General features: G+C 42.8%; 1 long non-coding RNA gene across 1 annotated transcript; it reads right to left on the reverse strand.

The window, feature by feature from the left end:
- LOC144315235 (uncharacterized) lies at positions 1-27,831 on the reverse strand. Its single transcript, XR_013380982.1, has 3 exons — positions 27,754-27,831; positions 27,126-27,320; positions 1-218 (listed from the first exon to the last, which is right to left on the reverse strand). It is a non-coding gene; the product is annotated as an uncharacterized LOC144315235 (long non-coding RNA).

Consider the following 27,831-nt stretch of genomic DNA (forward strand, 5'->3'; position numbering starts at 1 on the left):
AAGAGTAGTTCTTTCCCTTCCATTCCCTTCTGCTGGAATCTCAGTGGGTCTTTTTCATTATAGCCATTTTCATTTGTTTTACTCTTGCCATTGTTGAAGGGGGAAAATGGCACACATACCTTTCTGGTCATTAGGTGACTGCACCATGTAGGTAACAGACTTGATAGGAAGTGTGATGATATCTCAAGGAAACTCGGTAACACATATGTGCAGTCAATCTGTAAATGGTACAAATTAACAAATATTTTTTTAAAAAACATTTACTGTGTTCCCAAGGATCATAAAGGACATAATAGAAGAGTAATAGTAAGTTAATAATAACTTCACTTATAGGGCAGCCCGGGTGGCTCAGTGGTTTAGCACTGCCTCCAATCCAGGGCCTGATCTGGAGACCAGGGATCAAGTCCCATGTCGGGCTCCCTGCATGGAACCTGCTTGTGTCTCTGCCTCTCTCTGTGTGTCTCATGAATAAATAAATAAAATCTAAAAAAAAAAAAAAAAAAAAAAAAAAAAAAAACTTATAAAAAACAGGTATGGATAATTTTATCCTCAAAATATTTTTGATCATTTCTTAAAATGTAAGTTGTATTTAGAGTATTCATCTCAAAGTAGTCTGTTAAACATCAGTAATCCTGCCTCGGTCCATGAGACCGAGTTACATGAGCTTTATACAATATATGAAACCTAACCCAGATAGATACAACACAAAAAGCAGGAAACCAAAGGCACAGAACTCCCAGCACATGGTAGTAGCACAGCTTTTAATTCCCAAAGCAAGATTCTGAGTAAGTGGATTAAAACACAAAAGCCACCCTTTATTGAGTACTTATTATGTGCCCGTCCCATTGTATATTTAATCTTAACTGAAGCTTAGAGAATATATATAAAATCACATGGTTTGAGGGTGCCAGAAACAGAATTCCAACTCCTGTCTGCCTGACTCCAAGGTTCCATCGTAATTTTTCTCATGTTTGGTGCTTGGGAATACAGATATTTCCAGGACAGATGAGGACTGGGGCTTTCTCTAGAACTCTCAACCCTAGATGCATGGGGCTACTGTTGAGAGGTAAAACCCACTCGGGAGCCCTTCAGAGAGGTGAAAGTTGACAGGTGCTGAGGGAAGAAGACTTGAAGAGGTACTACACCAACAAAAGACATACTCAACAGTGCACAGAACATAGCTATTTCTTCACCATGAGTTTTAATTGCCTTTTGATGATTTTTAAAGTGAGGTTAGAGTTCAACACCTATAACATGCCTAACTCTGCTAGAAAAGAGAAAAGTGGCTGAGGGTTTCTCAAAGCATGTAATTTCTCTGTATCTTGCTCTTTATACAGTTCTTTGTGTGGGGGGGAGGGCTAGAGTGAGTGGTGACGGAGAGGGAGTGAGAGGATCTTAAGCAGGCTCCAGCTCAGTGCGGAGCCCAATGCAACACGGGGTTCAATCTCATGGCCCTGAAATCAGACCTGAGCAGAACCTAAAAAGTCAGTGACTTAACCAGTGAGCCACCCAGGCGCCCGACCTTCATCCAATAGTCTTACCAAGCTCTCTCTTTTCTGTGTTTTCACAGATGATGTATTTTAAGTAATAAATTTCTCTTTTAATTAGTTTTGTCATAATTCCATTTAGCAAGATCCAGAGCCTCAATCGTTCATTTCATTAGCCACGCTCAACAGATTTTTGGTCATAACTAAAAATCATTTGCCTAACTGCGTAAGAATCACTTTGGTCTCCTCCACTATCATCCGGGTGCCCCATTTTGGAGGTACCTCAAATTGGCAGCTTATCTCGGACGATTATCTTGGAGTGCCCTCATTCTGATTTCAAAGCTAGTTGAGAATCAAGAGTTTTTGCAGAAGAAATCCTGGGAAATGGGACATCTCTGAGATAACTCTTGGCTTGAGGATATCAGAATCAAAATCACAGACCCATAAGGACAAGGAACCAAGGCACTGCCCACCAGGTATGACCCCGACAACAGCAGCTCGACCCTGTTCTTTGTGCATCCACCACCACACATTGGGGGGAGGCGGTTGTATGGGTCTGGATAAATTCTAACCTGCTTTTGTCTACCTGTCCCCTTGCCCCTTGCATTTTCCTTGTCTGCTTTCCCTTCCCTAAGATTTTCCCTCTTCAGCCCCTGCAGGGCTGCCTTCTGGCCCAGCCCTCATTCCTCTCTCTGCTCCTGCCTCAATCTCCTCATGCCCTGACACTCAGACTCACTGCTACTGATTGAATATGTGACACTTGAGCAGATTAGTTCAAGTAATGCCCTTCCACAGTTCTCCAACTTACTCAAAATGTTTACACGGCTGATTTCTAAACTGAGAAAATGCCGGGTTTTATTTCCATAGGTAATGCTTTGGAGAGCTCAGATTGAGCAAATAACCCAAAATCTCAAGACAGGTTTTTTTAAATACATTTTTTTCTCTTTAGATTTGCAAATAACTTCACCTTACAGACAAAAACAAAACAAAAAACAAAACAAAACACCAAACGTACAAAAGAACACAGGAAGGCGAGCCCAAAAAAGAAATCGAATTAGCTGTGAACATTTCACAAAGGGATGCTCTACACCAAGGTTAGGTTGCTTCCATCCGTGCCCCACCGTGGGCCTTTCCCCCGCCCCATCTCCACCTCAGCCCCGTATCACGGATGGAATATGTGAAAACCCCGGTTTAAAAACGTTCTGTGCACCAAAATGCGGGTGCCTCTTGCACCAGACTGGGACCTGGAGGTACAGTGCAGCATCTGCCTCTAGATGGTGCTACTTCCCTACCGTGATGAGCCGACCACGCGCCACATGGGATAGACAGCATTGTCACACTCACATTTGTTTTCCTTCCTTTATGTTACTTGAATGCTTAATGAACATAAATTGTCTGGTTTACATCTCTTATTTCTCTAGGAGACAGTCCCCTAAAGGCTGGATACATAAAAGGTAGATCGAAGGGTATACAACTCACCTGAATCCCAAGGTCTGGCGTTCTAAGATTCCCATATTTTTCAGCCCAGCATTTAGCTCATGCCCTGAAGGATATCCCCTCTTGAACTTTCCACCAGACTGTGCAACCTTCCTGAAGTCACAGCTGTGTCTTACTCATTCTCCACAATCCCTTGACAGTCCATGCTCACCGAATATCTATTGGTTGCATCATATTGGTTGAGCAGAGTCCTCTAAAATATCCTGAGATCTATGCACAGGTCCTGGGGTGTCTGGATAGAACATATTCCAAGCACAAATGGAGAACTATGCAAAGAATTAAGTAATCCTCCTTGGATTCAAAGAGCCTAGATCCAATCGCAAGTTCAGTTGGCTTCAACGTGGACATTTAGGCAGAGAATGTATCAGCCTTAGGCAGAGACTAGAGCCATGATAGCACGCATGGACTTTATAGTGTGTGGCTTCTCAAATCACCATAGGCAGTGGCTGAGGGACAGAACTACAGCTCACGTCTGTCTGGCAGTGGCATCAAGGGAGTTTACCTGTAACCTTCATTATTCTATGGCATCACCTTTAAAGTCAGAGACATGTCCCAACACTTTTTGTGTCCCTTAAAGATAAGGAAAGAAAGGTGGTTTCTGATCTTTTGCAATTACAAGCAACTACAAAACAATGTTACAAGCAATGCTACCAAAAAAAAAAAAAAATCGTTAAAAATCATTTTACCACCTTTCTTGGCTCTATTTATATTTAGAATCTTCTACAGTCAACTCTTAGGGTAGTGAATGCCATAAATGGACAATATCACCGAATAATATTGTGTTTCCTTTTATTTATCCAAAATTGAATCAAGATTGCAGGAGTACCTCTAGGTTAAGATTTTCTTCGGTTCGATGACTGAGTACTCATTGACCTATGATTTTATCTTTTTATTCATTTTATTTTATTTTATTTTTTTAAATTTATTTATGATAGTCACAGAGAGAGAGAGAGAGGCAGAGACATAGGCAGAGGGAGAAGCAGGCTCCATGCAGGGAGCCTGATGTGGGATTCGATCCCGGGTCTCCAGGATCGCGCCCTGGGCCAAAGGCAGGCGCCAAACCACTGCGCCACCCAGGGATCCCTCATTTTATTTTTAAACAAGTAATCTGTTCATATGGTTCAACATTCAAAAAATAAAGAAGATGTGCTATGGTTATTTCCCTCCCATCTCAGATCCCCTTCTAATAATCAACTAATATCATGAAATTCTTGTAATCCTTCTAGATATAGTATATGTAGTCACAAGCAAATACCTGTATAATATTAACTCCTTTGTTTACATAAATACTAGCATAGTATACATAGTATTCTTTGCCTTGCTTTTTCATTACAGTATATTTTGGCAATAATTTCCTATGAGCAATAAAGAATCTCCTTATTTTTGTGTGTGACTGCATAATATTCTACTCTATAAATACAGGTACCATAATTTACCTAACCATTTCCCTATTGGGTTAGGAGGTTCTGATCTTTTGCAATTACAAAAAAATGTTACAATGAATAGCACCAAAAGCCATTTCACATATGGTCAAGCCTATTTATAGATAATTTCTAAAAGTGGAATTTTAGGTAAAAGGGTATGCATTTATAACTTTGATAGATATTGGAGGCTAGATTGCCTTCTTTAGAAGTCCTATCCATTACATTTCCTCTGGCAGTGTAGGAGAATCCTTGTTTTCTCCCCTCTTTACCTTCCCTGTTTGTCTTCAAACATTTTTTTTTTAAGATTTATTTGAGAGAGAGAGAATGTGTGTGTGTGTGTGTGTGTGTGTGTGTGTGTGTGTGTGTGTGTGTGAGGCAGAGGAGGGGCGGAGGGAGAGAATCGTCAAACAGGCTCCCCACTGAGCAGAGCCCAAAGCTGGGAAATCCCAGGACCCTGGGATCATGGCCTGAGCCAAAAATCACGAGTCAGGCGCTTAATGAACTGAGCCACTCAGGTGCCCCATCATACATTTTTATATTTGCAAATCTGTAGAATAAAAAAATGGTGTCGTACATATATTTGCATTTCTCTTCATGTAAGTGGGATTGAGCATCTTTTCATGTATTTAAGAGCCAGTTTTCTTTCCTGTACTTTTCTCTTCCATAATTCTTTGCCCACTTGATCATCTTTTTCTAGTTAATTTGTAGAAGCTCTTTCTAACAGGCACGTAAGCCTTTTGTTTGTAATAGGAATTTAAATATTTTCTCGCACTTTGTCTTTTGACTTTATGATGGCTTTTCCTGTGAAGAAAAACATATTTTCTTTTTATATAATTGAGTTTATCTATCTTTTATGGGTTTGATGGGGGGGACACAGGGCTAGCTGAGGGCAAGGCAGGAGCTTGGGTCAGCACATTGACAAGTCCTTGAAACAGGCAAAGGGACTTTCCTCTACAGACTCAACTCCCTCAATGTTCATACTTTGCTAAGGTCAAAAGGCAATCTTAGCTCAACCCCCAAGAGCCTGTAAGTGTACTTTAACATATTAAAATTCCTTTAGAAATTTCCCTTTAGAGATAAACCCGCAAGATACGTGTTGGCAATCATCCTCCAAGAACATGGCCCACCGATATACATCTGAAGGGTCTCATGACTCAGGTTTTATTAGACGGTAATAAGTGACTTTTTCCCAACAACATCTAGCCCCCTCAAGGTCCTGGAAACCTTGCTTCCAAAATTCCTTAGAAAGTACGCTATCCCCAAACCCCTCCCAACTCCCAGGTATATAATCAGCCACGCCTCACAGGCCCTCATGCAGCAATCCCGCATAGCTTCTAATTGACTAGCTTGCTTGCCTTTCTCAGGACTTATGGGTATTTTTCTGAAGAGATACAGCTAAAACTACCCAGAATATTTCACACGGTCTCATTCACTCAAATATCTACATACCAGGGGCTACTTAGAGTATGTCATATACAATCCTTATCTTTCAGAAGTAAACTCTAGGGAACTGATACCACAAACAGTCTGCAATTCTATAGGAAGCAAGCTAGAATAGAGAAAGGAATAAAGTCAGGTAGAAAATCAAATGGGGAACAATTACCTCTGCAAGAGTAAATGTTAGGAAAAGCTGCAAGAATATAACCTTGTCATCAGTCTTGCAGGCTACATAAGAGTTTGCCAGATAGACAGGAGTAGAGGGGGAACGCCAGGCAGAGGGAACAGCATGATATCAGAAATCACACAATTAGCATTCCAGAATCTTGTTCATTCTCGGTATTAAGTCAAGTTAATTAACTGATATCATTGTACCACTAAGTGATTGGGTACTGGTTCCAAATTTTCTTGGTTCTCAGATAAAAAGCAAAAGATTTCCTTAACTTATATGTAATTCCCAGTGTTGATTCTAGCCAGAGGGAAAACATCTGCTGCTGAGACAAAGCCACTTATGAATGACATGGTACAGCTGTTGGGTCAAGAAGTATATATGCAAGGCACATGCTGCTTGATGATGACCCTGGAGTGCTGTGCTGAGTACGACATGTTGGGTGCCAGCAGGAAGGCAGACCATGATAATTAGTGATGTCTGCAGGGCTTTTAAAGGGGTAGAATGACAACATGATTATGTTGAACATAACCTCAATTATGTTCAATACCTGAGTTATTTGGCCCTGACCTTTATCTATAGCCTCATCCTCAAGTAAAAGTAGGACGGTCTCATAGCACAACTCCAGGGGTTCCCCTTCATGCCACATAGCCATGTTCTAAGGGGAGCCATTCATAGGGAATCTGTGTAAATGGTGCCCCTTAATGCTGCACAACATAATATTGATTAATGTTCTGTTTAACTTACCATGCCAACCACATAAAACTCATACCTGCGTTTCTCTGAAGGTCTGCTCCACTCTTCATTTTATTACCAAACAGATTCTTCTCCTTTACCAGTGACATGACAAAACATGTCCCTCAGAAACCCTCTAAGTTTTCCATCTTGAAGTTCAGACACCCAGACAAAAACTGACTTCTCTTTTTCACGCTCCACTTCCAAAGTCCCAGAGAAGGATTCTGATTGGCCTAGCTTGAGCCAAGAACCAACCTCTGGACCAATCAACTGTGAGGAGTAGGGTAGACCACATTTTACTAATATGGAAACTTTCATTCTAACTCAAGTTCTTAGAAACCGGGGATTCTTTTTTTCACAAACTAATAAATATCTATTTCATGCATAGGTTCTTCTACGGCAGAGCCCATAGATTATTTATCTTTGGTTAATTTATAAAACTTGCATGTAATTGGGTCCCTCAGATATTTCATTGAAGAATGTGGCACCTTTTGTTGAATGATGATTGGATGAATTAATGAATCAATGATTATAGGTATTATTGTCTCCATTTTAATGAGGCTAGCTCAGAGAATTACTTTGCCTGGAGAAATATAAACACTATAGTGATCAACTGGAATTTAGGTGTCTGGTTATAAATAAGACTTTTTCCACTACATGAAGGTCTACAAGTGGAGTCTTACAAGAGATGTAGATGCCTTGCATAATAAAACAAGCTTTTCCTTTGGAACAAACAGACCCAACAAGCTCTTTGTCAAGTTGCCTTAAAGTGGTCTTTGTCAAGTTGCCTTAACCTTCCTGAGCCTGTATATTCATCTGTAGAGTGGAAACAACGTCATCTACATGAAATTGTTATGGGGCATATATCCATAGAAAATATCAAATGTCTGGCATATTAGATTTTCAAGAAATATTATTTCTATTTCCTTTTTGTATTAATTGTCTTCATTGGAGTTGTTTCTCAATTTTCCAGCCATCTCCTATGTCTGCATGTCATCCTATTTGACTCTACCATTGTTTTTGTTTCTGTTTTTTAGCAGGTAGACTCTGAGAAACCAAGCATTATGTCTATATAACTTACTCCTTTTAAAGCATACTCAGAAAAAAAAATAAAAATAAAAAAAATAAAGCATACTCAGAGGGCTGACTGTGCTTGGGAATTGCAAACACAGCCCTTGATGGGAATAGTTCTTAAATTACCGAAACGGACTTCAATGGGTGTCAGACACCTTCCATTCCATCTCTACACAGCCAGATTTTTTCCAGTCAAAGATTTGAAAATCAAAATCATATATTTCTCTACTCCTTAGAAGGCTTCAAATGCTTCCCATGGCTTTTAGTATAAAATCCAAACTCCCTAGCATGGCCACAAAACTCTGTGTGGATTGGCCCATCTCCTCAGTCTCTGAGCCTTAGACACCGGGGCCTCTCCAGTGCCTCCACCATGCTCCCTCAGCACCAGCACAGGGCCTTTGTACACACTGCTTCCTCTGCCCGGATGCTCTTCCCCTCTCCTTCCCAGTCACCTAATTCCTCATTCAGTGTACGTCCTCGGGAAAATCGTTCCAAAATCATTCCAAATCTTCTCTGATCTAAACGAGGTCCCCTTCATAGCCAAGAGTAGCTAGAATCCTTTCCCTGTGTAACACTTGGCACTCTGGTAATTTACATTTATTTACATGATTATTAGTTATCTGTATCACGACTAAATGATCTGCTCCATGAAAACAGGCACTGTGTCTGTTTTGGCTCACCAAAGGTCTCCCACGTATTGCTTTGGGCTGTACAACAAACTACTCTAAAACATAGTAGCTTCAAACAACGAGAATCATTTATTACCTCTCACAGTTCCTGTGGGTCAGGAATTTGGTGGCGGTTTACCGAGTATCTTTTGCTTTGAGTCTTTCATGAGGCTGTAGTCAGAGGTCAGTGGAGGCTACAGTCATCTGCAGGCTTATGTGAGGCTGGAGATCTGCTTCCAAAGTGGCTCCTTCACAGGGCTAGAAGTTTCTGCTGGCTCTTGGGAAGAAGCCTCAGTTTCCCACATGGGCCTCTCCATAGGGTTTCTTGAGTGTCCCCACGACATGGCAGCTGGCTTCTACCAGAGAAAACTCTCCAAGTCTGCAATTTTATGGCTTAACTATGGAAGTCACAGACGTCACCTGTGCAGTATTCTGTTGGTCACACAGGTCAGCTCTGATTCATTGTAGGAGTACACAAAGACATGAATACCAGCAGATGGATGACCGGAAGCCTTCTAGGAGACTGGCTACCACAAACACCTCTGTTTAACTCTTGTATTTTCAGACACTTGATGTATGTAGAACATTTGTACAAAGACGGCAGCTTCATTCCTGAAGCTTCTCTACTTCTCCTAAAATTATATTTGGTTTCCAAATTCAGAAATTCTTGTAAAAGTCTCAAAAAGTGACCTTCTCATAGGAGTTAATTAACAAGTGACTGTTCCCCAAAGCCTCTGCCCCAAGTGACTAGAAGATCACATTCTTTTTCCTCCTCTATCACTTACCTACTGCTTCATAACAAATTACCATAAAACTCAGAGGCTAAAAACAACCACATTTATCATCTCACAGTTGCTATGGGTCAAGAATTTGTGCACAACTTAGCCAGATACCCTCTGGCCCAGGGTACCTTTCAGGGCTATGATCAAGGTGTGAGGCAGGAGCCACACTCATCTCAAGGTTCACCTAAGGCTGAATCACTTTTTGATTAGACTAAGGGCCTCAGTTTCTCACTGGCTGTTGCCCAGAGACTGCCCCCTTGGCCACAGGGGCCTCTCACAACATGGTAGCTGATTCATCAAAGAGAGTGAGGGAGAGGAAGTGAAAGAATGCTAGTAAAATGGAAATCACAGCCTTTTGTTACCTAATCTTGAAAGTAACATCCTATCACTTTTGAAGTAACATCCCTATCTCTCTCTTTTTTTTTTTTTTTAAGTGTTTCTGGTTTATTTTATTTTTAACCTTTTTATTTTTCCTTTTATTTTAGTTCTTTTTCTCTTTAATAAAGATTCTATTTATTTACTTGAGAGAGAGAGAGAAAGCACAGAGGGAGAAGAAGAAGCAGGCTCCCTGCTCAGCAGGGACTTGATCCCAGAACCCTGGGATCAGGATCTGAGCCAAAGGCAGATACTCAACCACTGAGCCACCCGGGTGCCCCTAATTTTCTTTCTTATTTCATTTGCTGTATTCTCATCGTTAGAAGAAAAGCAGTAGGGCCAGTCCACATTCAAGGAGAGGGGATTACACAGGGTGTGAATACTAGGAAGTTTGGCTTATTGAGGGCCAATGGCTGCCTATCACCCCTACTGACCTCCTTGAGTTAGCAGAGACTTCTGCTTTGCATTCCACCCTGGTTTTACTATTTCCCTCCCTTTTGGGACCCACTCTATAGATAGCCTGACCTAGAGTTTCCGGAAGCACTCATGGGAAAAATTCTCTATATTCCCATCAATTTCAAGAATTCTTCTCTTTAAAAACAAAACAAAACAAAACAAAAAACAAAAAAAACTATGTTTTTCTGATTTCAAAGATAATACAAGCTTGGAACACCTGGCTGGCTTAGTCGGTGGAGGAGAGCATGCAACTCTTAATCATGGGGTTATGAGTTTGAGCCCCATATGTGGTGTGGAGTTTACTTAAAATAAAAAATATATACATTAAAAATTTTTTAAAGTAATACAAGCTCATTGTAAGATTCCAACAATATCAAAATATAAAACTATAAATAAAATTTCCCTAGCTTTCTTCCCACATCCCAGAGATAACTTATCAATGTTAATACCACACTATACACTTTTATCCCTTTTTCCAATATGTATGCTGATATCACATTCTTATTAATTTATCAAAAACATATCAAACTCTTCTTGAGAAAAAAACTCTTCTTGAGGTTTTTGTTTTGCTTTGTGTTGTTTTACTTAACAGGGTAGCTTGGCCATCTTTTCATATCAGCACATATGGATCTATAGCATTCAATTCCTATACACACATGGCATAATCTATTTAATCATTCCCTTATTGGTGGTCACGTAAATTTTTTAAAAAAATTCTTACCTGGTATAAATATTGCTGCAGTGTGCATATATATGTGTATGGGAAGGAGTATATTTGCACATTTGCATATTTCAACAGAACGAGTTTCTAAGAAGCAGAATGCTAAATCAAAGCGTGTTACAAGTGTATTACAAAATGTTGTTCAGAAAGGTTGTCCCAATTTCAACTTCTCCAAAATTGATGGTATTTGTCAGAGTAAAGTCCCTGGAGGAACTGGTCTATAGCCTTTTGAGGGGATCCAAGACCTTGTTAATTATGGGAATAGCTAAAAAACAGTAGAGGAAAAAAAGCTCCTCTGTCAAAGGCCAAGGCTGCAATAAAAGAAACCTCAGATTAATTCTCAGCTGATTCTGATTCTGATTCCACTTTGTGTCTCTGTGCTAGTACTTGACCAAGAAATAAGGCTGTGTGGGTCTCACCCATGTAGCTGAGCCCACATCACATGAAGGGTGACCCTGAGATGCCCCCACAATGTCTGGAGCAGACATTCATGTGACTGATACGCCTACCCATACTCCCATCCGAGACTTGGCTGAGGACAACTGCTGATGGAGGGGACCCTGCTGGACCTCTGGGTTGGGAAGGTTCCTTGATAGAGCCTATCTGACCTGGGAGCAATCTGAACTGGGGTGGGAGGAACTGAGGGATTCAAAAGCCAGAAACATCCATAAACAGCTGGCCCCCAAAGTCAGACCATTTCGTGTGCAAATCCAGGCTCTATTTGTCCTAGCTAGAAGACTGAACTCGTGGGATGCCTGGGTGGCTCAGTGGTTGAACATCTGCCTTTGGCTCAGGATGTGATCCCAGGGTCCTGGGATGGAGTCTCGCATCAGGCTCCCCACAGGGAACCTGCTTCTCCCCCTGCCTGTGTCTCTGCCTCTCTCTATGTGTCTCTCATGAATAAATGAATAAAATCTTTTAAAAAATAAAGATTTAAAAAAGACTGCACTCATGATCTCCCATGAAAAGGTAGCTCTCTAGTGGCAATGACATGAGTATATAACACAGGTAATGATTCACTGAGCTATACACTTAATCTGTGTGTATTTTACTTTTTTAAAAAAAAGATTTTATTTATTTATTCATAAAAGACAGAGAGAGAGAGAGAGGGGAAGAGACATAGGCAGAGGGAGAAGCAGGCTCCCTGCAAGGAGCCTGATGTGGGACTCAATCTCTGATCCTGGGATCACGCACTGAGCCAAAGACAGATGCTCAACCACTGAGCGACCCAGGTGTCCCTGTGTGCATTTTACCACATGTAAATTATACTTCAAAAGAGAGAAGGGAAGGAGGGAGGGATCATAAAAGAGAAAAAAAAGGGAAAGGAAAGGGCAGAGGTGACAAGTCTCACAGTGCATCCCATCCCTGCCCAAGCACACCTCTTCCCAGGATGCTGAGAGAACAAAGGACCTACGGACATCCTGCCCTGGGTTCCAGCCTGTACCAAGTGAGCTGCTAGTGTTGGCCCCAAGCCCTTTGTTCAACAATGGTGCATCCATTGTTAACAGTCAATAGTACAAGAGATGGAGTAACAGAGAAAGAGCGTCTGCATAATAACAACATGTGGTGATGTAATATTGTGAAGTATTATTGGATGATTCCTCTCCTCACCCTCCCTTTCATTTAGTGACCTTTCCCCCATTTCTGTGGAGAAACAAGATCCTGCCATTGATCCCATAGGAGGCTTATCACGGTGGAACCAGAGAAGAGAGCACAGATTGTTGGCTTTTAAATTCAAAAAGAGTCCTCCTATACAACACTGAAATGTAAATGGAGGGATGGAGAATGTTAGACAAGCCAGTCTCCTGCACCCTCCAACCCCCTTCTTCCAACCACCCTCTTCCCTGCTGCCTCCTCCCTACTCCTGAGAAGATAAACAAGGGAGAGAGCCAGGCTGGATGGGGACTCATGGGAGAGGCATTGAAGCCACGGTCTTTCAGAAATAGTTAGCTTCAAAGGGAGAAAACAACAGTCCCCCCCACCCCCCAGAAAACTTTGGGAATTTCAGAGTAAGGGAACATGAGTGGGTTTAAATCTGAAGTGTCTGAGTATGCTTGGAACTGAGTAAGACTGTTTTCTGCCACCAGAAGAAAAAGAGAACTAAAAATAAAGAGTTGGAAAGAAAATGGAGACTTTTTTTTTTTTTTTTTTTTTTTTTTTGCATATCTGTATTAGTGGGAAAATGCACATTTGCCACAAAAGCACAATTCTCTGGAGTGGATGTTTTTGCTTGTGTTCTGCATCACTCTTATCACAAAGATACATTTTCCAAGCCTAGAAATCACATATGTGACCTAACTGGGATAGCCAAGAAAAAGAGAAAGAGAGAGAGAGAGAAAGTTATGGCTCAGCTCTTGTCATCTGGAGATTTTCATCCAGAGTGTCAGCTCAGACACTGAAATGGGAAAATAGGAGGTACGAGATTTCCCCTCTACCTTTGCCAAGAAAGAAAACTGTTTCCCAGGCCCCTGTGCCCAAGCCTGCCCTAATTTGTTTCCCAAATTAGGAAAAGAAAACCACATGATGAAGCTCATTTCACAGCCATTTGTACTTCCTCACCCCTGAATGTGACTCAGCAGATACCCAGGGGCTGGGTGAGGGAGAGGAGGTCCGGTTTGTTTTAACCACTGCCACCTGATGGCCTGCTACAGGCAAGCAAAAAAGAGATGCAATGAACAAAGGCTTCCTGGGGCCTGGATCCACTCCCCAGATGCCTGGACCACTTCTCTCCCTCCCCTCTCCACTTGCAGCCTAACTCTGGCCTCTCCCAGAAGGGGAAAGAAATGCCCCTCTTGTTCGTGCCAGGCATGCATGGTTAAGTTCTATGAGCTGAACCCTGGGATCAGTTGGCTAAAGGTAACAGGTGGGTTGTTTTTTTTTTTTTTTTTTTAAGTTCCCAGAGATCAAATGAATCTAAGATGCTATGGTTTTAGCTCTCCTACTGGGCGCTTCGTGAACGGAAGCATGGAGTAATCAGCTGAAGTGCAGAAACCCCAACTTGGGTGCTTAAATGGTTGGGAAATAGTTTCTAAAGCAAGAGCAATAATGATAACCAATCAAATTCTGGCTCCAGATTTAGCCAACTGGGCCCAGAAGAGTGGTTTAAGGTCTTGACAGGTGTTGTAGTTTCACACATGGTAAGAAGCTCTGAAAGTCCTATCGAAAGCCAGGTGGCTGAAAGACAGCCAAAAAAGAAAAAGGAATCCCTTGGGTTCACCGAAGATGGTGCATTGGAACAGCCAATCTGCTGGAACACTTTAATGTGGGAGGAAGGCAGAATTAATTTGAATATATATGTTCAAAGTCCTAAGAATTTAAGCATAAGTCCTTTTCATCTTCTAGAAATGGTGTCTGGCCCACACAACGTGGAGCTTATTTTCCTATGCCTGGTGTTGGTCCTGACCGTCTTACCCCAGCTCTTCATACTATCTCCAACTGCATGTGTTTTTAGGGCAAGGATCTTGACCTAGTCTTTGTTTGTGGGGGGGGGGGGGTCGAGGGGCCCCAGAGTATGCAGACTGGGGGCTTTGTAATTATGTGAGGACAACTTAATTAAGCTTGACATCAACCCTGGGTTTCAGTTCTCCTTTTCCTTTTCTCAGGTAAGACAGCTAGTATGAAGACTGGTAAGAAAATTATTTTTTTTTTTAAGATTTTACTTATCTATTCACGAGAGACACAGAGAGAGGCAGAGACACAGGCAGAGGGAGAAGCAGACTCCCCGTGGGAAGCCCGATGTGGGACTCGATCCCAGGACCCCGGGGAACACGACCTGAGCCGAAGACAGATGCTCAACCGCTGAGCCACTCAGGTGCCCCAGAAAATGATCATAACGTAGAAGACAGTGAGTTCTGAGATACAACATTGTGACTTTTTCCTGAACAAAATGAAAAGGAACTGCTGGACCCTGAAATGCTAAATTTAAACTATGGATATTTGACAATATCAAATGACAATAGCAGAGAGCCAATTTGTTTTAATCATTTTCCTAGAATTGAGCAGAAAGCATCTGATTTTTAAAGCTACTTCATGGTCAACGAAACACATTTGTTATTCCTCAGAACTCTGCCTTGGGGGGCATGAGGGGAGTCCTCTGCAAAATGACACTTCCTGTCTGTAGACTGTTGGGTGCCCTGCCTCAGGCCCGGTCAGCAGGGCCCTGCTGGGTTTCTGGGTCTTCCGGCTGGCACCTAGGTTGCCATAGAGATCCCAGAAGCAGAATCCAGAGTGAGCGGTTGTCGGAGGATTCTCTGCTCAAAGCTGGAAAACAGCTCCTTGGGAGCATCCAGAGACAACACAGGTTTTTCCAGAATTAAAATGAAAGCCCTGGGGAGCAAAGGTTCATCTGCTTCTTCCCAGGCAGAGAACATCTGGTTGTTCAAGAGCTCGTTCTCCACGTGACGGTGGCAGATGACCTCACTGTCCTTTATTTGTAGTCTCTCAAGTGAGCTCTGGAAAGCTAGAGGTCACCAAGTCCTGACCCCACCAAGCAGGGGCCATTGGCTCCCTTGCCTGCCTTTCTATCAAGATGCCCCAGCCAGAGCCATAGGAGAATTCTGGGACTACTTGGGTGGCCCCGGGGGACCCAAGAAGTTACCTGGGCCCAGGGCCAAGACGAAGGGGATGGACACACTGCAGCCCCAGCTCCCTTCAGCTGAAATGTGCTCGGAGCTGAGCTCCTTGGGAGACTCTAGCACCACTGCTGACAAAAGAACAACATGGGATGTGACGCCAGGGTTTCCAAATGCCAAAAATCTCGGATTTTTTTTTTTTTTTTAAGTTCTGGCTGGTTTTGTCTTCATTTTGACATTTATTTACTTTTCTAGAAACTTCTAAGGTCACAGCGTTGAGGAAACATTTCCAGTTTGAGCTATTTAAGCTTTTAATGAGTTAGGAGGGCTAGCCTTGCTGCAGAATGCCCCGGCCCACCCTTGAGCCAATGGCAGCCCCCACCCCTGGGACCCCTGGGACTCCCAGCCACCTCTGCCTGCACCCCCTGCTGAGGTCCCCCCTAACTCCCTTCTGCCCTCAGTCCCCTCCGGCCCATCTGTTTCTGACACAGCTTGCTTCGCCCATAATCAGTGTCATACCAGGGAGACTCAATTTTTGATGGACTGACAGATCCAAGACCAGTGACTTTAAAGAAGGAAATGACAGCTTTTTACAGTCATGTCAGCTAAGGGCTTGCGTCCTTCGGATCACAGGCCAGGATTTTAGGAGACTTCTAAAGGTCAAATCATTTCCTGCCTCAAAGAGGAGAGCACCATTCCTAAATCCAAAGGTCCTTGTTATTGCTTTTTAATTTAAAAAGTTGGGCAGCCCCAGTGGCTCAGCGGTTTAGCGCCGCCTTCAGCCCAGGGCGTGATCCTGGAGACCCGGGATCGAGTCCCGCGTCGGGCTCCCTGCATGGAGCCTGCTTCTTCCTCTGCCTGTTGTCTCTGCCTCTCTCTCTTCTCTGTGTATCTCTCATGAATAAATAAATAAAAATCATAAATAAATAAAAATCATAAATAAATAAATAAATAAATAAATAAATAAATAAATAAATAAAAAGTTTACAGGGAAGAAAGAAAAAGTTTACAGGGGATCCTGGGTGCCTCAGTTGGCTGATCATCTGACTCTTGGTTTCAGCTCAGGTCATAAGCTCTGGGTTGTGGGATCAAGTCCCATGTGGGGAGCCCAGCTGGGTGGGGGTCTGCTTGAGTTTCTCTCCCTCTGCCCCTTCCCCCACTTGTCATGCACTCTCTCTAAAATAAATAAATAAATCTTTTAAAAAGTGGGGGAACACCTGGGTGGCTCAGTGGTTGAGCATCTATCTACCTTCAGCTCAGGTCATGATCCCAGGGTGCTGGGATCGAATTTCACATCTGGCTCCCCACAGGGAGCCTGCTTCTCCCTCTGCCTGTATCTCTGCCTCTCTTTCTCTCTGTGTCTCTCATGAATAAATAAATAAAATCTAAAACAAAAAAAAAGTTTACAGCTGAAATATCTTTGACACGCTTTGGATTCTGGGAAAGAAAAATATCTGCCAAAGTGTAACCAGAGTAGGTGAAATGCCTCTGAGGTGGGGATTTCCCTTTCCCTGTTCCTTATGGAGCATAAATTGGCTTTGGAATCAGACACTGGGTTTAATCTGAGTCATTTATGAGCTCTGTACCCTTGAACATGTCACTTAAGCTAAGACTCAGCTTCTTTTACTATCAGTGGGTTTTGTAAGTGAAATGATGCACATCGAGTGTGTAAAGCTTTCTTGGCACCCAAGGAGCTCCACAGAGAGGAAGTGATATTATTACAGTTAGTTGCCAGCCTCCTCCTATCCTCTCAAGGATCCCCAGCCTCTGCGACATAATCATCCTCAGTGTGGACTGGATACATAATCATCCTCGGGGTGAGGCTTGCAAATATAGACTTGCGATCACCTTTGGAACGTCACATTGGCAAATAGGCCGTAATGCTGGGAAGGAGAGGTTGTCAGGGAAGGAGCTGGGCGGTCCTGCTACTTTTTGGATGAAGGTCTAGGAGCTCTATACTCCCAGTTGGTCATTGGTTTCAGCCCTCTGTTCCCTAACCTTTTCTAAGATAAAGTGGGAGCCTGGGTGGACCCCCTGTACTCCTCACTCATGTACCCTTCCCAAGGGAGGACTTTTGCTGGTGTGTTGTAGTCATTACTTCTCTCCCTTCTACGTCCTTTGAGACATGGCCACCATTTAAACTTTGTGTCCAGAGCAGAGGAAGTGCATGTGGAAAATGTCTGGAAATCTTTTTTAAAAAATTATTATTATTTTTATTTATTCATTCATGAGAGGCTGAGATACAGGCAGAGGGAGGAGAGGCAGGCTCCATGCAAGGAGCCTAATTGTCTGGAAACCATTGCCTCACATCTCAACCCCTGGCAACCCCTTGAGAAGACCCGAGTCCCTGCTACCTGACACTGACCCCTTCTCTGGGACCCTAGCCATTTCTCTGGCTTATTTGGTGTACTTTTTGAAATATGAGTAGGGGGTTAGCCTAATTTAGCTGCTCAGTCTTGCTCAGGAAGAAGGCTGCTAGAGTTTACCCAGAAAGGAGAAGAAAAGCGTTTCGTCAGTGGAAAGTTGTTACTACAAACTGACCAAGGTTTCAGAAAGACTACTGAGCCCGCATGGGGTTGGAGACCAGTGCAAGGAAGACACAGAGGTGAGGGGGTGAGGGCTGCAGTCCAAGGACTCCCTTCCCCCCTGTGCCACCCCCACCTGTTGGAACATCACGCCCACTACATGTGGGGTTCCCCTTCCTCTTCAGAGCGCCTCCCCCTTTGTCCCCTCACCTCCCACTGTCTCCTCAGCTCCTCATGACCTGACTTCTGCCTCCCGTGTGCACTGCCCAGCTCTGCTGACGCCCTAACCCTGGCCTCCAGCCTCCATCACTCCTCAGCAGCATCCCACATTGCTCACATCCCTCCTCGAGGAGTTTCATCTCCTGATGTGGGAGATGCTCCTCTCTTGTCTCTCTGAATGCTTTCTTACCCACCTTCCTTGGCTTCACTTGCCTTAACTAGGAATTCCCTAAACTTCAGTTTTTTCTTTCTTTTTGTTTTAAGATTTTATTTATTTATTCATGAGAGACACAGATAGAAAGAGAGAGAGAGAGAGAGGCAGAGACACAAGGCAGAGGGAGAGTCAGGCTCCATGCAGGGAGCCCGAGGTGGGACTCGATCCCGGGACCCCAGTATGATGCCCTGGGCCAAAGGCAGGCTCTCAGCCACTGAGCCACCCAGGTGCCCCAAGTCTTTGTTTTCTTAAGGTCATATCAGCCCATCTCAGACTTAGGCTCTGGAGGAACAATACTGTCAGAAGCAGCATTTGAGAGTTACTTGTATGAAGCCCTGGGAGTGCATGAGATTGCCACTCCATTTCCTCCACTTCCTGTGGCAGCCTCCTAGCCTCTCAGGCTCGAAACACCAGGGACTCCTTGATCTTTGATCCCTCCTCTCCTTTATCTCCACGTGCAAGACCCCATCATCTCTGGCATTGCTTCACACACTTCCTGTCTTCCTGCACCTGCCTCCGCATTATTATTTCTTGCCTGAAACATTGCAATAACTTCTTAATACGCTTCCTTGCCCTGTTAGGAACCACTTCTCCAGTCTTCAAAACGCCTTATCTCCCCATCTTCCTTCCAGGATTCTAGCCCCCATGGATAGGAATGGGAGGAGAGGGCACAAGAGGGTCTGGAAGGCCCAGGGCTGTAAGGAATAGAAGTGTCATTTATGGCTTATAAATGGAAAATCCAAAGAAGGAGAGAAGGAAATACGAAAAACTCCGTTTTGTGAAAAATCACAACAGATTCTAATGCAGGAAGTCTAGTGTTTTGTGTAAAGGGGCACTTCCATAGCAATAACCCTAGGCAGAGGGTCATGAATGTTATGGCTTTAATTGCATCTCAGTGTAACATACCATTCTGCGGAGTATTTACGTGCTAGGAATTCTAAGGGGGAAATGTCTATAGAGCCAAGTGCAGGCAAATCAGAAGCTGAGAGGAAATCGCTCAGAGCTTGAATGGAAGTGGACTTGAATGCCCAAGGGTCCGGCTGAGGAAGTGATGCCCAGCATGCTATGAGACTTCTGCTCCAATCATCCTGGACCAGGAGGGTGGGGATGTCAGAACAGAGGATTAGCACCCCATGGAGCAAACAGAGACTGTTCATTCTTCTCTCATGAATTTGGAAAACTGAAAGAACCCACTGCATGTTAGCAGCTGCCTGGCCCTTTTCTATGGCTTTCCATTTCAGTGTCAGGACAAACCAGCAAGTTAGGCACTGTTCTAATAACCATTTTGCAGAGGGGGAACCAGAGACTCTTGAGAATTGGAGGGATTTATGAAAGTTTGCTTAGGTAGGACATGAGAGACCCAGGACTTGAATCCAGGATTGCTGACCCCACAATTTCTTGGTTAGAACATAGGATGAGAGAGGCCCTCAGGTGGCTAAGGGCTTCCCCGAAACTCAGGGGTATGCCTGGGGTCAGAAGTCACTGAGCCACCTCCAAATTCTGGCTCTGACCAATTGAGACTCCCTGGAAAGCCAGGAAGAACTTGGAACCAGGCTCCCAAAGGCTCTCCCCTAGACTGATGCTCCGAATGTCCTCAGCCTGAGGATGTCTGTGATAGATGTAGGACTGTGACAGGATGGGTCAGCAGAAGGGCCCCAGACCACAGCGCAGGTGGCCTGCTCAGCCTCATAGATGGTACCGAGGTTGTGGGCTTTCAGGAGTAACAGGAGCAGTCTGTTGCGGGTAGCAGTGGGAGGGAAGAGACACCTGACATTATGTGTGCCTGACATTATATACACGACTGGTTACAGAATTGGCAATGTCCTGTGCAAAATGAAAATGTGGCCCCTTGTTCAGAATTATTAAGCATTTCAAAATGGTGGCAGCCAGGAATGAAACCAAGCATAGGGACCTTCTAAGCCTGGGACTTCTAGCTGCCATTATAATTTTTTTTTTTTTTTTTTTTTTTGTCTAGAGAAGTGTTGAAAGGGAAAGTGCTAGGCAGAGCAAAGATTCTGACTTCTCTATCTTCCCCCAATTTATTCCAAATAGCTGAATTATAATAGCCACTGTGCAACAAATAGGTCCTATGTTCCAAGCACGTGACTGTGTTATTACTCCTACTTTGCCACGTGGGAAATCTGAGGCCACAAAGAGGCTGTAAGGACCACAGCCAGCTGGAGAAAAGCCAACATTCAAACCCAGGTTTCTGGACTCCAAAGCTTTCCCCTCTTCTGCACATTTTCTCCACCTTCAAACCCTGCATTAAATGGAGATTTTTAGGAGCTTCTGCAGGGAAGATAGAAGTTCTGGACTAGGTCAATTTTTCTCAAATTCCAGCCCTATGTATATATCACCTTCAAATTTTTAGTAATATTTTCAATTCACCTATGATGTAATCTGCTTATTATTTTTCTTTCATTAATTCCCTTAAAAATATTTAGCCTCGGGCACCTGGGTGGCTTAGTGGTTGAGCATCTGCCTTTGGCTCAGGTCGTGATCCTGGGGTCCTAGAATTAAGTCCCACATCGGGCTCTCTGCAGGGAGCCTGCTTCTCCCTCTGCCTATGTCTCTGCCTCTCTCATGAATAAAGAAAATAAAATAAATGTTTAGTCACATTATAAAATATAAAAACTGTGAAACTGTGTTTGGTGTGCTAGCTATACATTTTTTTGAATACAAATGAAAATAAAAAACACTCTATCACACCTATTCCACTTCTATAAATTTACCTTACAGATATAGTCACAGGAGTGTGAAAGGACATATACACAAGAACATTCATTGTGACATTATTATGCTAGCATATAATTGGAAATAACCTCTCTGTCTGTCAACAGAAAACTGGTTATGTGAAGAACAACGATATAGCCATAAACAAGGAAGGAGGAAGCTCTTTATGCCCAGATAAGGAACTATTGTTAAGAGAAAGACCAGATGCAGAGTTGTATACCAAATGGTATGTGCGTAAAAGAGGAGGATGTCTACATTTGCACATGCCTAAAAATCTCTTCTGAGAGAAGAATACCAATACATTAACACAAGTGGTTCCTATTGGGTAGGAAGAGTTTGGCCATGATGGGAAGAAAATTTTCCACCTTTTTAAATTTTTTATTTTATCAAAATTTTTTTTTTTTTTAAATATTGGGATGCCTGGGTGGCTTAGCAATTGAGTCTGCCTTCGGCTCAGGACGGGATCCTGAAGTTCTGGGATCCAGTCCCACATTGTGCTCCTGCATGGAGACTGCTTCTCTTCGTTCTGCCTATGTCTCTGCCTCTCTCTGTGTCTCTCATGAAAATAAATAAAATCTTTCAAAAAAAAAAGTTTTAAATATTATTTGAGAGAGAGAAGAGCAGAGGGAGAGGGACAAGCAGGCTCCACACTGAGCACAGAGTCTCACACGGGGCTCTATCCCACGTCCCTAAGATCATGACTTGAGTGATAATTTTGAACCATGTCAAAAAAATTAAATAATTAAAATAATACAACAGCTATTATGATAGCAATTTGCATCTACATACTGCCTAAAATCACCTTGTGAGCCACGGACGGTATGTGTCCTTACTTGAAGAACACTGCTCTGATGGGTTCAGCTCTGCTTTTTTTTTTTCACTTTCTAGTGAAAGTCCTAGACAAGGTAGGCCAACCCGAGTTCTAAGAGGAAATGGAAGATCCCTATCATTAAAAGAGCTCTTTAGACTTATTATTTGCTAATGGAGTCCATGTTTGCTGAGTGTCCCGAAGCCCAGAAAAGAATCTGAGCCCCAGAGAAAAGGGGGCTGTGTCCCCTTGTGAAGAATGCATGAATTATGTCTTCTTTGGCAGTTGAGCTGTAAAGATAAGAAAAGGACTGAAATAAGAACCTTCCAACATCTCATCTCAGCCAAGGGTTCTGGGGAAAGAGTTGTGAACACTAGCCAGATCAGGATGACAGACAATAGAAGATACAAGAGGATGGGTGCAAGTATGTTCTGAGCTAGAAAGTTGGTGGCAATCTCCTGCAATGGTCAACAGAGAGATTACTCGGGTCTCTGTATGAGTCGTTGGGTCAAGAGCCATCTGACACAAGAGTTGGTTGCACTTCTGTTAATGTAGCCTACGATTGCATTAGCTGTTTTGGCAACCAAATGATTCTGTTGACTCATATGAGCTTTAAGTCAACCCAAATGGCTAGGCTTCTTCCAAGACATTGCTCTTAAGCTTTGTCTCTTACCCATCTTTGAACAGTTGAGTTCTTCTTCTTCTTCTTTTTCTTCTTCTTCTTCTTTTAAGATTTTATTTATTTTACTTATTTGAGAGAGAGAGAGAGAGAGAGAGAATGCACAGAGGGAAGAGGGTGAGGGAGAGAATCTCAAGCAGATTCTCCACTGAGCACAGAGCCCAACTTGGCTTTATCCCATGACCCTGAGATCATGACCTGAGCTGGAATCAAGAATTAAGCAACTTGCTTAACCAACTGAGCCAGCCAGGTGGCCCTGGACAGTTGAATTCTTAAACTCAGGAGTAAATCTTTACATTTATTCCTATCAAATTTCAACTTGGAGTTCTATTGGATCAGTGTAAGTCAGGCAATATTTTAATTCTGATTCTGTCATTTTATATGTTTACTCTCTCTCTCCAAGCTTTGAGTCATTTGCAGATTTGATCCTTTTTGTTAAAAGGTTAAAGAAACAAGTTGACATTGATATTTCAGGAAGGCTCTATGAATATAATATTTAGCCAACTAAATTATGTAAATTGTTTTGTCTTAGAAATACCTTGCCCCCCCCCCCCAAAAAAAAAAAAAGAAATACCTTGGCCAAATATGTTTCTGATATTTGTATATGGCGCTTTCCCACTGATTAGGAAAATCTTCTCAAAAAAGGAAACCTGAATAGAACACCTGACTTGTTCCTTGTACACTCAAGCTAGTTCCTAAAGGTGCCTTTTTAAGTGCCTCTGTTTAATAATCTATATTTTTAGAATCCTTTCCAGTGGTCTGCTGGTAAATCTTTGGTGTTGTTTTTAGAATTCATGCCCTTTGGAAATCTAGAACTACACTTACCCATCCATCCTGGCTTTCTAGCATCTATCCCAGTCTTTGCCATGTTTCAGTTAGTGACAAGGTTTTGGGGATCATACTTGCAAAATCTTTTGGTTCCTGGGATTTGGCGAATCTGGACTTGATAACTAGAATTTCTTTAAAGCAGCTATCAGCTTTCTCACTGCCCTCTGGGTCTTCTGTTTTTACTTTGACATCTGCTAACTTGACGCCATCTGCACCAAGCAGTGACCCTCCCTGCTCTTCCTCAGACACTAAGGAGCTCTTTGTGTTGTCCCTAGTATTTTTTGCAGCCTCAGCTCACTCTGGGTTTCAGCTTCCCCTCTACCCTGACTTTGATCTCTTTGCACAGCATTTGGATTCGTCCTTGGCCAAGAGCCATGTCCTCCATCACCTCTGCATGCCTGGCCTCTGAGAGAGTTCCCAATGCCTCTCCATTTCTTTCATCACTGAGATCTCTGATTACTATGTGGTTATGCTTAGTATTTCTGAGAATCCCTCACTAACAATCGATTGTTTTAGAGCCTTCGGCCATGGGTGCACATCTATTTTTCATTTTTTATTTGCCAAGTCTCTCTTTTTTTGACATACAACAAATCTAACTAGAGTAAATCTAAGAAAACACTGAAATTTATTTTATGGGCCTATCAGTATCTCTTAGAGGCTAAAGGCAGGAATTTGAGTGGGCCTCAGGAAATCCTGGAATCAGGGGCTGGAAAGTCAATGGGTTTCACTGTCTCTGTCTCTGGTCTCCAATTCTCAGGGGGCATCTGCTTCATTCTCTCTCTGTGCAGACTGGTTTTCTCTGCTTTCCTGGACCTCATGGCAGAAAATCATAGACCCACAGCTCCTAAGTTTACATGTCATGTGTCCAGCTCCCCAAAGAGATGAGAGATGAGCCTACCGTCTCCCAGCTCTAAACTCCAGTTCGCAGGAGTCAGAACCTAACTGGCCCAGCCTGTCAAACACCCACTACAATCCAACCAGCCAGAAACATGTTGTTCAAATGTGGCCATAGGCCCTACTCTCCTGCTATGGATTAGATAGGCAGTTCCTAGAAAAGCAGGGGGAGGAACACAACCTAATATCTACTCTTTACTCATTCATTCAGCAAATATTTATCATGTGTTCAAACATTGTTTTAGTTGTTAGGGACACTACAGGGAAAGCAAAAGAGAATCTTTAAAAATTCTATTCCACTAAATGCAAGGTACATTTCTAACTCTTCTGCACATCACCCTTTTTTGTATTGTGACATGGTCCATTTCTACTCTTTCTATATTAGTAACTGTCTTGTTTATTAAAAAATTTTTTAAAAGATTCTATTTATTCATAAGAGACACATAGAGAGGCAGAGGTACAAGGAAGAGAGAGAAGCAGGCTCCCTACAGGGAGCCCGATGCAGGACTTGATCCTGGGACTTCAGGATCATGCCCTGAGCCGAAGGCAGATGCCCAACCACTGAGTCACCCAGGTGCCCCAGTAACTGTCTTGTTTAGAGCAGCACTTTTTCCTTGGATACCCACTGACTTGGAATCCACTTACTTGAGGGAGATATGCTAAAGAAACACATAAATGAATTATCCAGATACCGGGCTTTCCTAGACAGAAAGTCCCATGGAATATTAAGCCTGTCCAAGGAAGATGAAAATTGCATCTCTGGTTTTTGTTTTTTTAAAGATTTTATTTATTTATTCATGAGAGACACAGAGAGAGGCAGAGACATAGGCAGAGAGAGAAGTAGGTTCCTTGCAAGGAGTCTGATGTGGGACTTGATCCCAGGACCCCGGAATCATGACCTGAGCCAAAGGCAGATGCTCGAGCCCAGAGCCACCGAGGCATCCCTGCATCCCTGGTTTTGTAGCTTGATTGCATTTAGTGGACGGGTACTATGGAAAGAAGACACAGGATTGAAAAGGCCAATTACATTCTGTTGGGCCTGACCCAGTCATACAGGTCCTTTAAAAGGGAGTCTAGTGGTCAGAGACTCAATGAAGTAGAGACCCTCTCTCCATGTCTGCCTTGAGGAAGCAAGAAGCATGTGCTCTACAGCTACAATCCTGACAATAACTTGCAGGAGTTTAGAAGAATATCCTTCCCCCATCAAGCCTTCAGATGAGGATGCAGCCCACACCCTGATCTCAGCTTCATGGGACTGAGCAGAAGACCAGCTAAGTGATGCCCATATTCCACACCCATGAAAACTGTGAAAGAGTAAACGTGTTATTTCAAGCCACTAAATTGGTGGTAATTTGTTATGTAGCCATAGAAAACTAATACAATGATAGATTAGACAAAACAATCTTATAATGTATTCCTGGAAAAGGAAGACTTTTCATACTGAGGCTTTCAACTAATATTTCTGAACAATAGGATCCATGCTGAGTGTTCCATATGCTCTTTGTGAAATCCAGACCAAGTTTATATATAGTACATGAAGTCCTGAGGGGTTCCTATCTGGTACTTGATGTAAACATCCACTTGATGTTAGAGTTGAGGCCATAGAAAGAATATACTTTTCCCTATCATTACAAATGTACCTTACTTTATATAAATAAGTGACAGATTATATAAAAATATATTTTTCAAATAGGATGCAATTTTCTAAGTTTTTGATTCATTTGCCCAATTAGCAAGTCTATATAGAACCTGCCATGTGCCTAGACTAAATCAAGTGTGAAGAAAGATAAAGGAAAATAGAGACATGGTTTGACCATTTGAGGTGCCTGTGATAGAAGCCTCACCTAGTTAAAAACCTTAAAGAACCATCAAACATAGGGCAGCCCAGGTGGCTCAGCTGTTTAGTGCCACCTTCAGCCCAGGGCATGACCCTGGAGACCTGGGATCCAGTCCCACATCCAGCTCCCTGTGAGGAGCCTGCTTCTCCCTCTGCCTGTGTCTCTGCCTCTCTTTCTCTCTGTGTACACACTCTCATGAATAAATAAATAAAATATTAAAAAAAAGAACCATCAAACACTAAATGCTAAAAGTGGGGATGAGGAGGTAGCTGCTGAGTGCTAAGGAATAATGGAAATTACAAGTTAGATTTCACAGACTCCTCCTTCAGAGAAAAGGGAAAGCACTGGAATGTTCTTAGCTTCCAGCTGATTGAATAAATGCAATAGGAGTTCTGTGACCTTTTAGCTACTCATGCCTAAATCCTGCTTATTCTGAATTTTAGAGTAATTTCAAAGGTAGTGAGCCGAAACTTTGTTATCCAAACGTCTGCAAAATTTATTCAAGAAATAATGTTTACAGAATACTTCCTATAACAAGTGCTGTCGTAGGAATGAGAACACAGTGGTATATCTATCAGAATGTTGTGTTTTTTCAAGTTTTAATTTATTTATTTAAATAATTTCTAGGGCACTCCCAGTGGCACAGCAGTTTACTGCTGCCTGCAGCCCAGGGTGTGATCCTGGAGACCTGGGATCGAGTCCCACTTCAGGCTCCCTGCATGGAGCCTGCTTCTCCCTCTGCCTCTCTCTCTCTCTCTCTCTCTGTGTGTGTGTGTGTGTGTGTGTGTGTGTGTCTCATGAATAAATAAATAAAATCTTTTTAAAAAATTAAATAATTTCTAAACCCAATGTGGGGCTGAAACTCACAACCCCAAGATCAAGAGCTGCACATTCCTCCAACTGAGCCAGCCAGGCGCCCCTCTCTCAGAAGGTTTAAAACTATAACAAAAAACTCCCTATAAGTGATTTAAGCAATAAATATATTAATTACCTCGCCAAATAAAAAGTCCTGAGGTGGGTCCAAGATGGGTTCATTTAGGAGCTCACCAACATCATTAAAGATCCAGGTTTTGTTTTGTTTTGTTTTTCATATCCTTTTCCTCAAGACTCCGACTAGTACAATCTTTGCTGAATCTCCTCATGGTGACAAGAAAGCTGCCACTGTTCTAGGCACATCTTCACCGTACTGCCTGGGGGAGAAACAACTATTGTTTTTTCCCGTGTGTCTTTTTTTTTTTTTTTTTTTTTTTTAATGAGGGGGAAAAAATCTTTCCCAGAATTCCTTAGCAGACTTCCCCTAATGTCTTATTAACCAGAATTCTCTCTCAGGCTTGTGTCTAAATCACTGCCTGGGGCAGTGTTGGGGGCTTATCTTCCCCGAAGCACAGGGAAAGGAAGCACAGGGCCTCAGGAAAGCAGAGACTTGAACAAAAGTGGGGTTTTATGAAAAGGAGGAAGGGGAATGAAGGATGGCTGTAATGACAGGCCATCTACCAACAGTATCAATAACTGCTGTAATTACAGATGGTGGTAATGATTGTCTCTGGGTTGGGCCACAGAAACAACTTCACAGATGATATGCAGTTACAAATTGGAACAAACACCATGACCCGGGGCACCTGCCTGGCTCAGTCCGTAGATGTAATTCTTGATCTGAGGGTTCTGAGTACAGACCCCACATTGGGTGTAGAGCTTAC

Source organism: Canis aureus, chromosome 6 (genome assembly GCF_053574225.1).
Source record: "Canis aureus isolate CA01 chromosome 6, VMU_Caureus_v.1.0, whole genome shotgun sequence".
NCBI lineage: Eukaryota > Metazoa > Chordata > Mammalia > Carnivora > Canidae > Canis > Canis aureus.